The sequence below is a fragment of the Hipposideros armiger genome, unplaced genomic scaffold (genome assembly GCF_001890085.2).
Source record: "Hipposideros armiger isolate ML-2016 unplaced genomic scaffold, ASM189008v1 scaffold_10, whole genome shotgun sequence".
NCBI classification, from domain to species: domain Eukaryota; kingdom Metazoa; phylum Chordata; class Mammalia; order Chiroptera; family Hipposideridae; genus Hipposideros; species Hipposideros armiger.
Genome location: NW_017731360.1, coordinates 2779296 through 2794524, shown reverse-complemented (window position 1 = coordinate 2794524; position 15229 = coordinate 2779296). Strand labels below are relative to the sequence as shown.

Genomic DNA, 15229 nt, shown 5'->3' with positions numbered 1-15229 from the left:
AGACTGAGGCACGTACACATGCGGACACACAACGCCGCAGCTCCATGCAGACATGCTCCCGGGCCCGAGGTGAGCCGGGCTGTGTGGTAGCAGAGAGAATCCACGTTGGCTGGGCCCTCAGGTGCTGTTCTCTTGTCAGTCCTCTCATTTATAAACTGGGGAAAGAATCATTTAGGGGAGGTGACTGTCCCCTGTGCACATCTCTAAGCGTGGGTAAATGGTGCACAGGCTCCTGGGGGCAGAGAGGGACACTGTTCCCTTGGGCTCCAGGAGAGGGATGGGCCGTGACAAGGCTCTTAGGCAGGGTCAGATCTGGGGGGGAGCAGGGCAGGGGCAGGTGGGGAGCAGCAGAGCCCATATCCCCAAGGGGAGGTGGGGGGGAGCAGGGCTCCCACTGCAGGCTGTCGGTCAGGCTCGGCGTTCACGGGCTTAAATCAGGCACAGAGAGCAGGGGTCCCAGGGGCCTCCTTGGGGCTGTGGCTTTCCCAGGCTCTAGCTCAGAACTGGGAGCGTTCCGCCCAGTTCTGGTGATGCGGCAAGATTGTGTATGTGTGCAAGTCTGTGTCTCTAAGTGTGTGTGCTTGTGGGCACACGTGTGTCTGTGCATGTAGGCATGCCCACATGTGTATAGGTCCACACACGTGCTTGTATGAACACATGGTGCACACACATACGTATGTGGTATGTTTGTACATGTGCACAGACACATGTGTGCATATGAGTTTGTGTGTGCATGCAGATGTGCATGTGTGTGCACAGTCTGTGTGTTTGTGGATGTGTGGGCATGCACGCCACGAGGGTGCTGTATTCTGAAGCTGTCGCTGTTGCCACTGCTGCCACTGCTGCTCTGCGTGCCTCAGCCTGGGGCAGCTCCAGATGTTGTTCCAACATTCCTCATTCACTGCAGAAAATCAAACAAACAAATGAAAAATTAATGCCGTTGTTAGCCAGGGACGTTCCTGAACTGACGCCGCCTCTAGCCAGCCCAGCTGGAGCAGATGGTGGATGCTTCAGGGCTCACCTTGGGCCTTGGCACTGGTGTAGATGGGCTCATCAGAAGGCTAGTTGGGAGCCAGGCTGCTGTGGGTTGCACCCTGATGTGACTGCAGGAAGCTGTCAGGGTCAGAGGAGTGTCTGCTTTTCCTACCCATCACCCCCATCCCAAATGTCCCCTAAGGTGTGTGACCTAGAGCAGGAGGGCAGGGGAAAAGCAGGAGGAAATGCACAAGCATATAGTAGGTGCTCATTAAATGCTATTGCTTGAACTTTACATACAAGTCCTCACAACTACAGCCTTTGACAAATCAGGAAACTGAAGCTCAGAGGAATTATATAGGCTGCCTAAGGCTATGCAGCTTGTGAGTTGAGGCACTGGGATCAAATCCACCTCTAATGCTCTCTTGAAAGCAGGGCCTTTCCACCATGCTGTCATGACTTCTGCAGTGTCATACACACGGTGTAGCATTAAAGATGGCTGCAGTATTTCCACCACTTTTCCTATTGAGAAGTGTGGAGCCTAATTCCCCTCCCTGTGAATCTGGCTGGGCCTAGAGTCTTATTTGACCCGTAGAATGTGGTGGACATATGTTCTGGGACTTCCAAGGCTTGGCCATATGAAGCCTTGCAGCTTCCACCCTATTAGGAAACTCTCTGGGGTCTCTGAGCCATCATGTCAGAAGCCGGATACCCTGGGACTGTCCTGTTGGATAGGCCACATGTAGTGTTCTAGCTGGAAATTCTGGCAGAACCCAGTCTCTCTCATCCCCGCCAACATACCACACATGTGCGTGAAGCCATCTTGGACATTCCAGATGACCCCATTCTCCGACTATCACCACTTCTGTTCACACTCCATGGAACAGCAGATGTACCCAGCTGAGCCCAGCCCGGATTTCTGATCCACAGGATTGTGAGCTATAATAAAACGATTGTTGTTTTAAGCCACTGATTTTTGAGAGTAGTTTGTTATACATTAGTAAAAAAGGGGAATAGACACATGCATTCACATTAGCATACCCACAAAACACAAACACACATGTTTGTAGACACACACATAGAACAAGAAATTCACACACACACACACACACACACACACACACACACACACTCGCATGCTTGTAGGTTCCTATCTGACTCCAGTCCTTCCTGCACATCCCACAGCAACGTTCAGGCTTCTGTGTGTAATCAAGTTACTGTTTTCTGGGGTGAGACATGCTCAGATCCTGAGACTAGACAATGGCTCCTCATTATCCGGCTGCTTTCATTGTTTGCAGGATTTTCTCTTTTGAATTCTTCCCAAGAATTGTGTAATTTTATATGGAAACGCACAAAAAAGTGTGACAGCAATGATTACCAGTGGCTGCGTAGTAATAAACAGTTCTGCTGAGTGGGTCCTGTCCACTCTTGGTCATACCTCTGACACCTGCTCCTGCCTAGAACCTACAGTCTGGGAGCCAAAATGGACTGGGAGGGTGGGCAGATGGCCAAGGGAGGGGGCAGAATGTGCTAGAAGTGCATAGAAGGCTTCTGGAGGACCCTAGGAAGGGATTCACATCCCGGAGCTGGGAAGGATTGTCCCAGCCCTGAGGGTGTTAGAAGCCACCTCCAGACATCACTTGAAACCCAGGTATGTGTGTAGGAGTGTACATGGGTGGGGTGGGGTGGGGTGGGGGGAATGAGGCGTGTCCGACTGTATGTGCGGGGTTGTGTATACGGGTGTCAGGTTATATGAGTGACGCTGTATGCTAGGTGCATAACTGTGTGTGTGCTGTGTCTGCATGTGAGTCTGTGACTATGGCTGAGGGTGTGTGCCCACCCACATGACAATGTATGGCAGTGTGCACATGTGATACCTGTGGGTGACTTCCATTTTTATGTGTGTGCATGTCCCTGAGTGTGTGGGCTGGGCATGCCTGTGTCTGACTGTGTGGTTCCATGTGCCTGTGGGTGTCAGCATGCCACACGCACCTGTGAAAGTATGTGTTATGTACATGTGCATGTCACCAGGCACTTGTGTGGGTCTGCTGGTCTGTGTGTTGGTGACAAGCCACGCTCTGGTTAAGGCAAGGCGGTGGTGGAATTCACCTGTAGTTAAAGGTTGTGTTTGATGTCAGGCACTTTTGTGTCCAATAATAGTCATTAGAAATATGATTTTGTGAGCCATCAGTGTTGTGGATACAATGAAGAACCAGACAGTCAAGGACCCTGCACTCATGGAGTTGATAGTCATATGAAGAAGACAGAGTAGACTAAATAATTATCCTAATAATTATATCATCATACTTTTTGATAGTTGCTATGAAAGCAAAGAACCCAGAGCTGGGTGAGACCAACATAAAAGTCCTGATTTAGCCTGAGCGTCAAGAGTAAGGGGGGCTTTTTCAGGAAGTGACATTTTGGCTAAAGAACGCCTATTCATCCTTCAAAACCCAATGTTACAGTGTTATTTGTTATATGAAGCCCTCCCTCATTCTCTCTGTCCACCTCACCCAGACAGGGTTAGTCATTCTTATTAGAATTCTAAACAAAGTTCTGATTTAGCAAGTGGCATGAGACTGGAGGGCTCAGGAATGCCTGCATTTTGTTCTGCTAATTATCCCTCCTTTTTCAGATACGCACCCAAGGAATAATAGAAAATTGCCACTTCTTATTAGCTGGGGCAGTGTCTGATATCTGCAGGACATAACTCCTGCTCACAACCCTAAACCCAAACATTACCACCACTAGTGGCTGTGGAATTAGATGGAGCCTAATTCCTCTCCCTTTGAGTGTGGCTGGACTCAGTGACTGGCTTCTAATGAACAGAATACAGTGAAAATGACAGTGCACAACCTCAGAGACTAGGCCATAAAGGCACTGTGGCTTCCTCCTTGCTCACTCTGTCTTGGACTGCCCATTCTGGGAGACGTTAACTGACATGTGAGGATGCGCAAGTAGAACACAGGGAGGCTCATGTGGCAAGGCACTAAGGCCTCCTACCAACAGCCAATGAGGAACCGTGGTCTCTTGCCCATGGCCGTGCACATATGCCATCTTGGAAGTAGACCCTGCAGCCCCAGCTGGCATCCTGACTGCAGCCACGTGGGAGACCTTGGCCCAGAGCCACACCGGCTAAGCTGCTCCCAAATTCATGACTCTCAGAAACTGAGATAATAAATGTTTGCTGTTTTCAGGCCACTAAGTTTTAGGGTCATGTTTTAGAGGCAGCTGGGGGACTTATATTGAAGGCACATTTGAATAACAAGCACACTGTCTTTTTTTGTCAAATTTTATTTCATGTCATTTTGGAGGGGAACTGGTAATGGAGGTTGTGGGGGCTGAAGTCCCCTAAAGCCACCCTGTAACACTGACACTGCTTGCCTCAGCTTTTGGTCCCACCACAAGGAGCGGGTGAGTGAAGGCATGGCCTCACTGTCTGCTAGCAAACAGGACCCAACGTCCTGAATCTGGCCAAATCAGCCCTCCTTTGGGGGGAGCAGCCTTGGGGGATCAGATACATCTCATTCCCCACAGTTTTCTACTCTGCTCCCCCAGAACCTATTCACCCTTGTCTCGTCCTGCCCCTGTGCCTTGTCCTGGCCCAGGTCTAACCTGCCTGCATGTCCTCTGTCCAGCCCAGGACCTACCCCAGATGCAGAAGAGATGGGTGAGGGCATCTCTTCTGTGTAAGAGGTGGGGACCCTCCCAAGAAGTCAGGACCAACACCTTCAAAGACCCTGTGGAGAGAAAGAGCAGGGAAGAGACAATTTATGAGGAAAGTGCAGCAAAGCAGAAAAAAAAAAGGCTTTGAAGTTAGAAACGAAATAGGTTCTGTTTCTGGCTCAATGGCTAGCTGTGTGAGCATTAGCAAGTCGCTTCCCCTTTTTGTGTCTATTTCCTTACTCACAAATTAGGGATAATAAAACAAATGACGCTGCAGGGTTATTGTGAAGATTAGTGATAGCGCACGGGAATGCGTGGCAGGCTGTAGGTGTTCAATACATGATACGCAAAAATTATTTTTTTGTGGGCGTCCACGTTCAGGAATCTGAGGCCTGAAAGGGTCTGATGCGTTTGGAGCATGGAAGGATATTCTGTAGGCGCCGTCATGTTCATGGCGCTCATGTAGTTTGTGTCTTGCCCCAGACCAGCCCAGTTCACTGCCTTCATTGACTTGACCAGCCGATAGTGATCAATTATAAGTGGGGGAATCTGGGTCCCAGCCAGGTTCCTTCTGGAGGCTGAGCAGAGAAAGCAGGAGAGGAGAGGGGGGCCGGTTGTCTCCCCTGCCTGCTGTTCCTAAGTCAGTTCAATGGGCACTGACTTTAACCAGAAGGCGATGCAGAACCGCAGAAATGAATTCTGTCTGAGGCCCTTCCTGCCAGCCCCCAGTCACTGGCCTTGTTCATCTGGTCTGCTGGCCCTGGGAACGTTAGCATTCTGCAGGCAGCTGTTTAGGTGTAAGAAATCAATGCATTACATATGTCACAGGCAGGGCCAGTAAACAGAGGGCGAGGTAAATAGTTGGAAGGAAAATTGCCTGGGTTTGCTGTGCAGGTTCTGTGCTGACTCAGCTTCAGTCTCTCCCTGGCTTGATGTGACTCCTCCATAGCGTAGCAGGGGTTTGTAGGGGACGAGCCATGTTTGAGCTTTTCTTGAGAGTCAGTTCTGAATCTCCGAGAGACAAAGGGGAAAGACCTGAATGTGCCGTTCCTCTGGCTTCATGCCTACTCATGCAACATTTTTGGATGTCCTAGTTCGTCGTTAAACTTCCTCTCTGAACCCTCCACAGGACTTCGTTGTGCTTTGTCTTCTTCCTGTGGGACAGAGCAAGATGCTTGCTGGAAAAGGGGCTGGAGATCCGAATTAGGGTCCCAGTTTTCCTCATGTGACCTTAGCGGCATCACCTCACCTTTCTGTGCCTTAGTTTCCTCATCTGTCAAATGGGGATGCCAGGCTGCCAGGTAAATTCAGATGGGCTGATGGTGTGGATGAGCTTTGGCTGCTGTGTGTAGACAGGCCCTCAAGGTGAAGGTGAAGGCCTCATTCTTGCTGGAATCCTGGGAAGGTTATAGTCCTCTTTTGTGTGATGGGCCCTTTCTCGTTAAGGGCAGAATCTGGAGTCTTTGATGCCTCCCTGTCAACCCCTTGTTCACGCAAACCCTGTGACTGCCCAGGTCCCAGACAGGCACTTTTTAAAGCAGAGGCTGAAGTTAGACACGCCTAAGGCAGAGGTTCTCAAAGTATGGTCCCTGGACCAGCGGCAGTAGCATCACCTGGGAGCGTGTGTTGGAAATGCAAGTTCCAGGCCTTGCGAATCAAACTCAGAGAGTGGAGCCCAGCCCTCCAGGTGATCTGATACTGAAGTTTGAGAATCACAGCTCAAAGGCACTGACTCTTCTACATGGTGCCTGCTCCTTCTGTCACCCCATCCCAATTGGAGGCCCTGTGCAGGGGGTAGAAGGCTGTGAGACTTCTACTGAGACTCCCCACTTTAGAGAGAACCCAGAGGCGGTGTCTCTTCCCTCTGACTCTAACTCAAGACATCCAGAACCTCACCAGGAGGGCTGATGCTAGGGCATCTGAATGGCTCATTAGCTCTGCTCTGGGCTTCAATCCCTCCTAATTAATTTTGCAAAAGATATTCATAACAAAATAAAAAAAATCCCCAAAGTCATCACAAATCACACACAGATCCTTGCTAAGTTGGTGGATAGGGGTATACTGGAGTGTGTCTTTGCGCTCGTGTGTGCCTGGGAGTGAGAGTGTGCGTGTGAGCGTGTAGGTGAACGTGGGTGTGTGAGTGGGCGTGCTTGTGCGTGCAGGTGTCAGCGAATGCACATGTGTGAGAATGCCGTGAGTGGAGGGACGCCGTGAGCAGGTGTTGTGTTGTTGCATCTGTGTTCACATGACTACTCCATCTCCAGGGGGTCCTCACGAACCAGATTCTTCTTCCCTCCTTACAAGTCATTATTCCTAATGGACCCAAATTTCAGGGAAACATATCCTTTCAGCTCACATCTGCCCTGCTTGTTTGCTGCCCCAGAGTCCCCAGCTCTGGGTTCTAGTGGCGAGGATGGCCTATCAAAGGCCTGTCTTGGCCAGCTGAGCAGCCAGGGGGACAGCAGTGCCCCCAGTGCTGGGACCATCCTTAGGGTCCAGTTTGAGGATCTGGTGTCCCTTTACATGTGCCTGTGCTGTTCCCTGATGCCTGCAGCCTCCACCCCTGTTGTCCCACCTGGATTCTTGTGTTCTCTGGGCTGCTCCTGGCTGCAGATCCTCAGGCCTCCCTTCCAGGGAGAGGCAGCCAGCAACAGGGCTGCCCGTTGGGATGGGACAGAAGGCCAGCTTTGGGGTAAAAGGGCTGGGGGTGTTCTGAGTGCTCAGGCCTAGAGATTAGGGGCACTCCCATACCCCACTCACCCTGTCCCTATTCCTTTACTGCATTCCCTGCTGTGAGCAACGCTATTTGGAACCAAGTAAATTTATGGCATAATCCCGTATGGAAATGCATGGAAATGCTGCCAATTTCCATCAAGACAAGGGAGAGGCTGCGTCCCTGGCGCCCTCCGTGGTCTGCTGTCTGCTGGCTCCCAGCCTTCCAGAAACCACAGGGAACTAGACGCCAGCCAGTGGAGTGGGGCCATTCATATAAAACTCTTTATTCAGCTCACCTGGCCTTGAAGGTTTGTGGCAGGAATGTTTCCTTCGCGTTAAACCTGAGCTAACGGGGAGAAATGTCATTGCCTGAGTCTCAGCAAAGCCGACAGCTGATGCGATTTATCTCACTGAGATCAGTTCATCAAACTTGGGTAGAGCTGAGCCGCTGGAAAGACTGGGAAATCTGATAACAATCGCATCTGCTTAAAATGCAAAGGCTCATCGAGATTTTGGAAACCCTGTAAAGAGTCTCAGTGAAGTCAGGAGGAACATTTAGAGGCCCTGAGATAGAGCTGGGGGTGCACTGTGGGTGGGGTGGTTTTGCTCTGGTGAGGCAAGGCCCAGGGCACAAAGGCAGAGGATGGAGACAGGCAGTGTCTGCTCTGGGTCCTGTCAGACTGTCACCAACAAAGAAGTAATGAGGCCTACTGTGTGCAGGCCCAAGACTAGCCTCGGGGCATTGGGCTGGAGGTGATGTGGGACATGGCCCCTCCGTGGTCTGCTGTCTGCTGGCTCCCAGCCTTCCAGAAACCACAGGAGCTAGAAGCCAGCCAGTGGAGTGAGGCCATTCATATACAACTCTTTATTCGATTCACCTGGCCTTGCAGGTTTATGGCAGGAATGTTTCCTTCTAATGGGGAAGGCAGACAGAGCCTCAGCAACCTATGACCTGTATATGAGCAGGGTCTATGTCAGAGGCTCAACGCACTGATAAGAGAACAAGGTGGGAAAACCTCATGAAGCACTCAGACCCTGGGGTCAATTGGACCTGGGTTCAAATTCCAGTCTCACCACCTGTTTACCAGTTGTGCATCCTTGGGTGTGTCACTTAACCTCTCTGAGCCTCACTTTGCTCACCTGTGAAATGGGTGTAATAATTCTTCTCAGGGAGTTCTGAAGATTGCAGAGATACTGTGTATAAAATGCTTAGCATCAGACTTGGCATACCGTAAGTGCTCATTAGTGGAGCTGGTATCCAATTAGAAGGATCTGGGAAGGCTTCTAGGAGGAGGTGGGGACACCAGCTAGGTCTTGAAGGATGGGAAGGACTTCAGTAGTGGAAAAGGCAAGGGAATGCCCTATATTTATGAAGAGAGACATAAGAGCTGGTTGTCTGTGTAGGGCTGTCCCCACTGCAGTTCCCCTAGAGGCAGAGGGGGGGGCCCTCTCCGCCCTCCCCCTCCCACTCCATCAGGATCCCTGTCTAGTCCTCCCCTCACTTCATCTTGCTCCCCCTTCCCAATGAGTATTTATCAGTCCTCCTGAGATGCGCTCAGCAGGGACCAATTTCCTGCCATCAGTCAGGAGAGGTGGCATTTGTAGGGCGGTGCAGAGGCCTGGGAGCGGGAGGGAGGGAACATGTGGTTCCTTTCTCTGGGACTGAGCGCTCTGTCCTGTCCTCCCCTGGCAGTCCTCTGCCCTGCAGATCTGTCTGCTCTGCCCTCTGGCTGGAGCTCTACGGCCAACAGGATGGAGAAGTGGGATTCTGGTTCCTGGAGGGGAAGGAAAGAGCCTGGACTGGGCTTGGTGGAGGGCCTGAGTCAGGGGAGGAGGTGGCAGTGCAGTAGGCCCATCGGTCCGAAGGGCCCCGAGTACGTGTGGTTGGACCCTTCTGAAGGAGCTCACTGATATTCTGGATTCATTCAACTTCGTGGCTCTGGGTGATTCAGAGCAGGAATGTGGGGGCTTGTGGCAAACTCTAGTCTCAATGGGAAACTGAGGCAGCAGCTCTGTGGCCCAGGAGGAGGTGAGTGGAGGCTATGACTCAGGCAATACAGAGGCCTGGGTTCTCCCCAAGCTCAGGGATATAGGCTCCCGGGGTCCTCTCAGCCCAGTCAGCGGCATTCTTGATTTAGAGCTCTGGGCTGGCCTCAGGCCTGCAGCTGGCCACTGCTGACAGCCTCCTCCAGGAAGCTTACCTGGATGCAACTGGCCAACAAGCCCTCCCTTTGGGCCTGGAGTCATGACTGGGTCTGCTGTGTTTCCCCAAGTCCCTGTTTCCTTAGTTAGATGTGGAGCTACAATTTATTGAACACTATTATATGCCAGACCCTGGGCCAAACGTATGATGTATATTAATTCATTTAGTTCTTTATCAACCTGGAGAGACGGACAATTAAAATTACCCCAATTTTTTTGTTTGTTTTTAGAAAATGGGTTTCAAGAGGCTGGCTCTTTGTTCAAAGTCTTTTTTCAAATGTCAGAATCCTTCCCTGACCACCTATTTTATTCTCCCCACCCCCATTCCCACCCCTGGTCTCCATCTTTTCTTCTTATTTTCTCCTTATTTATTCCTACCTTCCCCACTGAAGTGTAAGCTCCACGAGAGCAGAAGCCCTGTCTGTCTTCTTTCCCTCTGTGTCTCCAAGCCTAGAACAGTGCCTAGAACTGTGCCTTGAACAATGAATATTTGTTGAGCGAATCAAAGAATTGATGAGTGGATGAATGAATGAATGAATGAATGCCCCATGGCTGAGAATAGAAGATCAAGGATTCTAACCAGGAGCCAGGTTCAATAAAACACTACCTGCTGGCAGCCACTGCACCAATGTCACCAGTCACTGTTAAAGGGAAAGCAGCGTGTGCAGGGAGGGGTCATTACATGTAGTGGATGCCTTGGGACTGTGGACCTGTCTCAACCTGATTGAAGCTCTGGAATAAACATCATTAAGTCAAAGATGCTAAAATTCAGGCCAAGCCCCTCTTGTGGTTGGTGGATAGAGATAGAGACCAGTTCTGAGCAGCAGGGGCGGGGGACAGTGGCCAGGGAGGAGCAGTGACTTTCTTCGGATTCGTGGACTCTGTTCCTCACCCCTTCCATGCTGGAAGAGCCAGACATGGACGGATCTGCTATCTAAATGGAGCACAGCTGGGGCGGGCGGGGCTCTGGAGGCTGGGCGCTGCTCCCTCAGCTCAGACATTTATTAGGATTTGGGGCGGGGAGGGGGGGAGGAATTCTATTTGCCTGGGGATGATGGTGACTGGGAGAAGGGCTTTCGGGAGATGAGTGGCAGGAGAGATAAGCCTGATGTGTGACTTTCTGACGCTTGGTTGGTTTGAAAATAAGTCCTGGGCCCAGATAGGGATTGACAGGGGGCTCAGAGAGGGCTGTTTGCTTTCTCCTCCTGACTTTGAAAGGGCCCAAGAATCAGCAGACTGGGTCCTAGTGCCCGAAGAAGGTGGCTGTGGCATGGGTTGTCTTGGCCAGGCTGCTGTGGAGTGGGTTCCCAAGCTGATGTGTTTTGGAATCAGCCCCACTGACTCTAAGTTTCTGGACTGCTTTTGCTCTTGTTCTGGGAAGAAGCCTGAGTGCTCGGAGCTCACAGATGAAGAAGGAAGGGCTGGGAACATGCTGGGCATCTTCCCCGTGCGTCTCCAGACCCACTCCCCGCCCTCCTGCCCTGTGTTGAGGAAGGTTGATTGGTGTGGACACTTCTACAGGTTCCTTTGTCCTTCAGTGGGTCAGCAGGAAGGAGAATGCGGTCCCAGTCTCCATCCCCCAAGCCCATCCCTCCCTTCGCTCCCTCCCTGCCATGCGGTTGAGGGTTGGCAAAGACCCTCTGTGAAGCCGCAGCTCCTGCTGTGCAGCCCTGTCCCTACAACTGCAGCCTCCCAGTTCCCTTGCCTTTGCAGACCTGGGGTAGTAACAGCTCCCCATTCTTGCAGGACCGGGGTTCCTATACCACACCTCGTTGATTTCCCTACATCCCGCCCACACCTCTGTACATAGCTCCTTTATTTATTTCTGTTTAATTTGAATATGACATTTCACTCCTGCTGGGATCCTGACGGATACACCAGCCGTGACCACAAAATGGTGCTCCTCAGTGTGCCGGTGGTCCTGCAGAGCAGAGGGATAATGGAAAGGGGCTGTGGTCTGGGTTTCTGAAGGCTGCTCTCCTGCCTATGCAAATTGGCACAACCTTGGGGCAGAGGGCGAGTCTCACTACTGGGGGTCAAAGGGCGTGGGTGGCAGACCCTCCTCTACCTTTCCCTTTTCTCTTCTTAGGACCTCAGGTTTCTCATCTGTAAAGCGGGGGTAATGATAATTGTGGTGACTGCCAGGTGCCAGGCACGGTGTTAAGGACTACATGTGCATAATATCATTCGTTTTCCCAGCAGCCCTGTGAGATGGCTTCTCTTCACATCCCTATTGGATGGATGAGGAAGGTGAACCTCAGAGAGGGGAAGTGCCTTGCTCAAGTTCACAGTCTGAACGTGGTAGCCTGGAATTCAAACCCAGCTCTCTCTCTGCTCTTAATCCCTGTGCCTTCTCTGCCCACCTTCTTGTGTCATTTGAGAAGTCAGACCCAGTGGCCAGCTCTGCAGCTGCACCTTGGAATCAGCAAAGGGCAGCTCTCATGATGTCTGCAGCTCAGCATGGGGACAGGTCTGGGTGGTGGAGCTGGCTTCTTCCCTTCCCATCCCTGTCATTCCAAAGAGAACAAGGCAGAGGTAGCTTTTGGACAACATCACAGGCCCCACCCTCCTCTGTTTCTCACCTGGGTGGAGGTCCTATTTTTTCCTTGCTTTGCACTGTGAGAGATGGATTGCCTTCATGGGTCTTATGAGCAATCTACCTGTATCCACTCTGGTATCCTGCCACTTTGCAGCCCCTCCTACTGTGGCGGTGGGCGTGGCCATGTGACTGGCTTTGGGTAATCGGCAGTACCCAACCTGGGGCAAGCGGTAGTTAGAAAATTGTTCTCTTGGACCCCTGCCACTACCATGAGAGCAATCCAGCACTAGCCTCCTGGGAGATGAGAGGCCATGCAGAGCCATCTCAGGCGAGGCCTTGCCAGACCAGCCAGTATCCAATCAATCTGCCAAAGATACATTAGCCAGGTGAGATCAGCCAAGCCAGGCTCATGAAAAATAAGTGGTTATATTTTTAAGCCCTTAATTCTGGGATTCTGGAGGTTTCTCTCCTTGAGGCATCTCTTGCCTCACCAGTGCCAGGCCATATCTGGGCTTTGGGGCCTGGGGAGGTGAGGACAGGCGTGGAGGTTTCTACTTATACCTGGTGCCTGGACAATGTTCTCCCTTCTCTCTGGAACCCTCACCCTCAGGCTTCTCAGCATCTTTTTTTCCTGAAGGTTTTGCCCAAGTCCCTGGACTGACTGTGAATGGGGGTCTGTTTTCTGGCTGAAAGAAATCAGAAGCTGAATATGGCACAGGAGACACGGAGCCCAAAGCACTATGGCCCAGGGACTTCCCACCACCACCCTTACCCTACAACCCCACTGGAAAAGGGAGAAAGGGTTTTTACACCCAAGGCACTGGGGCCCCCAGTGTCCTTGGGTGTGAAACCAAGGTCGTCCCTGGCTTATTTTCCTTCCCCTCCCCAACAAGTTGATTCTCATCACTGTGTTTTGCAGGTAGGAACCCAGCGCTACCTCGTCTCACTGCTGGGAACGCTATCTCATTGTCCATGGGTGGACTTTCGGGACAAGGGATAGGCAGCTCGCGGACCTCAGAAACCACTGGACTAGAGGCTCCTGGGAGACAGACACCATGTCTGGTCCATTCCTGTACCCCATGCCCAGCATCGGGGGAGCACATGCATTTTATTGCCAATGACACGGAGAGACAGCTGGTTCGGCAAACGGTCCCCCAGCCAATTTCTGTCCTAGCTCTTCCTGCTCCCACCCCTTCCTCATATGGGCCATTGCTGTTCCTACAGCTCTGGGAAGCTGTCTCCTGTCTCCAGGACAAAGCCTTGGAGTCTTCCCCTGTCCCCCAGTCTCTCCCGCTCTCCCCAGCTCCCTTCCTTATATGAATCCTGTTGGGCCTTGTGTATCTTGGGACCTTTGCCTGCTGCAAGTCACCTCTCAGGCCCCAGGATGGCTGGACACAGGTACCTCTTTGTCTTTCTAGGGCCGTCCATGGCAGCCCCGCTTTCATTCCAATTACTTCTGGCCCCACCCCTGACAGACAGAGGGGTCACTTTCATATTTAAAATGTAACTCAATTTAACATCTTAATAGGTAATAAATTCTCCTGGTCCAAGGGTACCGACAATGAAAAGCCCTCGTCCCACCCTACTCCCAGCATCACAGCTCCCTCCATGGAGGCAGTGTTACCAGTTCCCTGTGTGCCCTTCCAGAGATAGTCTAGGCATCTACAGGTAAATATATGGAGATATACACGTATTTTTATGAAATGTACTCCCCCCTCTTCTGTTCACAAATAGTACCATATAATCCACAGGGTTCTGTGCTTTGTTTTGTCACTTGACACTATATCTTGGAGATGACTTCCTAGCAAGACAGGAAGAGCCTCCTCATTCTTTTTTTTTTTTAAAGATATAATTCCTGTACCATAAAATTCACTTCTATAAAAAGTAAAATTAAGTGATTTTTAATTGATTCACCAAGTTATGCCACCATTACCGGTATCTAATTCTGGAACCTTTCCATCACCCCCCAAAGAAACCACATACTTGTTAGAGTCACTTCTCATTCTTTTCCACCCCCAACCTCTGACAACCACTAATCTATTTCTTGTCTTCATGGGATTTGCCTATTCTGGACATTTATTATAAGTGGAATCATATAATATGTGGCCTTTTGTGTCTGGATTCTTTCACTTAGCATGATGTTTTCAAGGTTCATCCATGTTGTAGCACGTATTAGTACTTTATTCCTTTTTATTGCTGAATTATAGTCTGCTGTACAGATATACCACATATTTTTTTACCCATTCATCAGTTGATGGATATTTGGGTTGTTTCTTCCTTTTGGCTGTGATGAATGGTGCCGCTATGAACATTTGTGTACAAGGCGTGGTGTGGACATAGGTCTTCAATTCTCCTGGGTATGTACTTAGGAGTGGAATTGCTGGATCAAGCTTCATTCTGTTTACAAGCCACCCAGTATCTCACTGGATGCATATACCACACTTTAAATAAATAATCACCTGTTGATGGACCTTTATTTTAGTCCCCCCTTTTAACTATTTCAATGATATGAGAAATAATTTTGTACACTCACCAATTTACACATACACACACACACGTGTGTGTGTGTGTGTGTGTATTTTTTTTATAATCCCTAGAAGTGTAATTATTGTGCCAAAGGGCATATGTATTTGTAATTTTGATAGATGTTGCCAAATTGCCTGCCCCTCACCCCCTGAGATTGTACCAGCAGCAATAGATGAGACATCAATTTCTTCTCAATTTCACCAACACAGTGTGTTAGCAAGCTGTTTGATCTTTGCCAACCTGATCTGTAAAAGATCTATCAGGTAGTTTTATTTTGCATTTTTCTTATTATGGGTGAGGTGGAGTATCTTTTCAAATGTTTAAGAACTATCTCTATTTCCTTTACCATGAACTATCTTTGTACCCTCTGCTCATTTTTCTATTGTGTTATTGGTCTTTTGCTTATTGATTTATAGGAGCTTTTTATACAAGTGGGAAATTAATACTTTATTTGTGATAAGTACCAGATAGTTCTCTTAGTTCGTTGTTTGTCTTTTGAGTTTGCTAATGGGTGATTTCTGCCATGAAGAAGTTGTCTTTTTTTTGACATTCCATATTATTTAATATTAATTTCAGGTGTACAGCATAGTGGCTAGACATCTATAT

The 15229-nt window shown here is 50.1% G+C and overlaps 1 long non-coding RNA gene across 1 annotated transcript in view; it reads left to right on the top strand.

Annotated features, from left to right (window-relative positions):
- Positions 1 to 14163, top strand: part of LOC109390859 (uncharacterized) — a 45385-nt gene extending 31222 nt beyond the window's left edge. Inside the window, exon 4 of the long non-coding RNA XR_002125659.1 lies at positions 13017 to 14163. This is a non-coding gene — a long non-coding RNA (uncharacterized LOC109390859). The remainder of the gene's footprint in view (positions 1 to 13016) is intronic.
- Positions 14164 to 15229: the final 1066 nt, after the last annotated feature.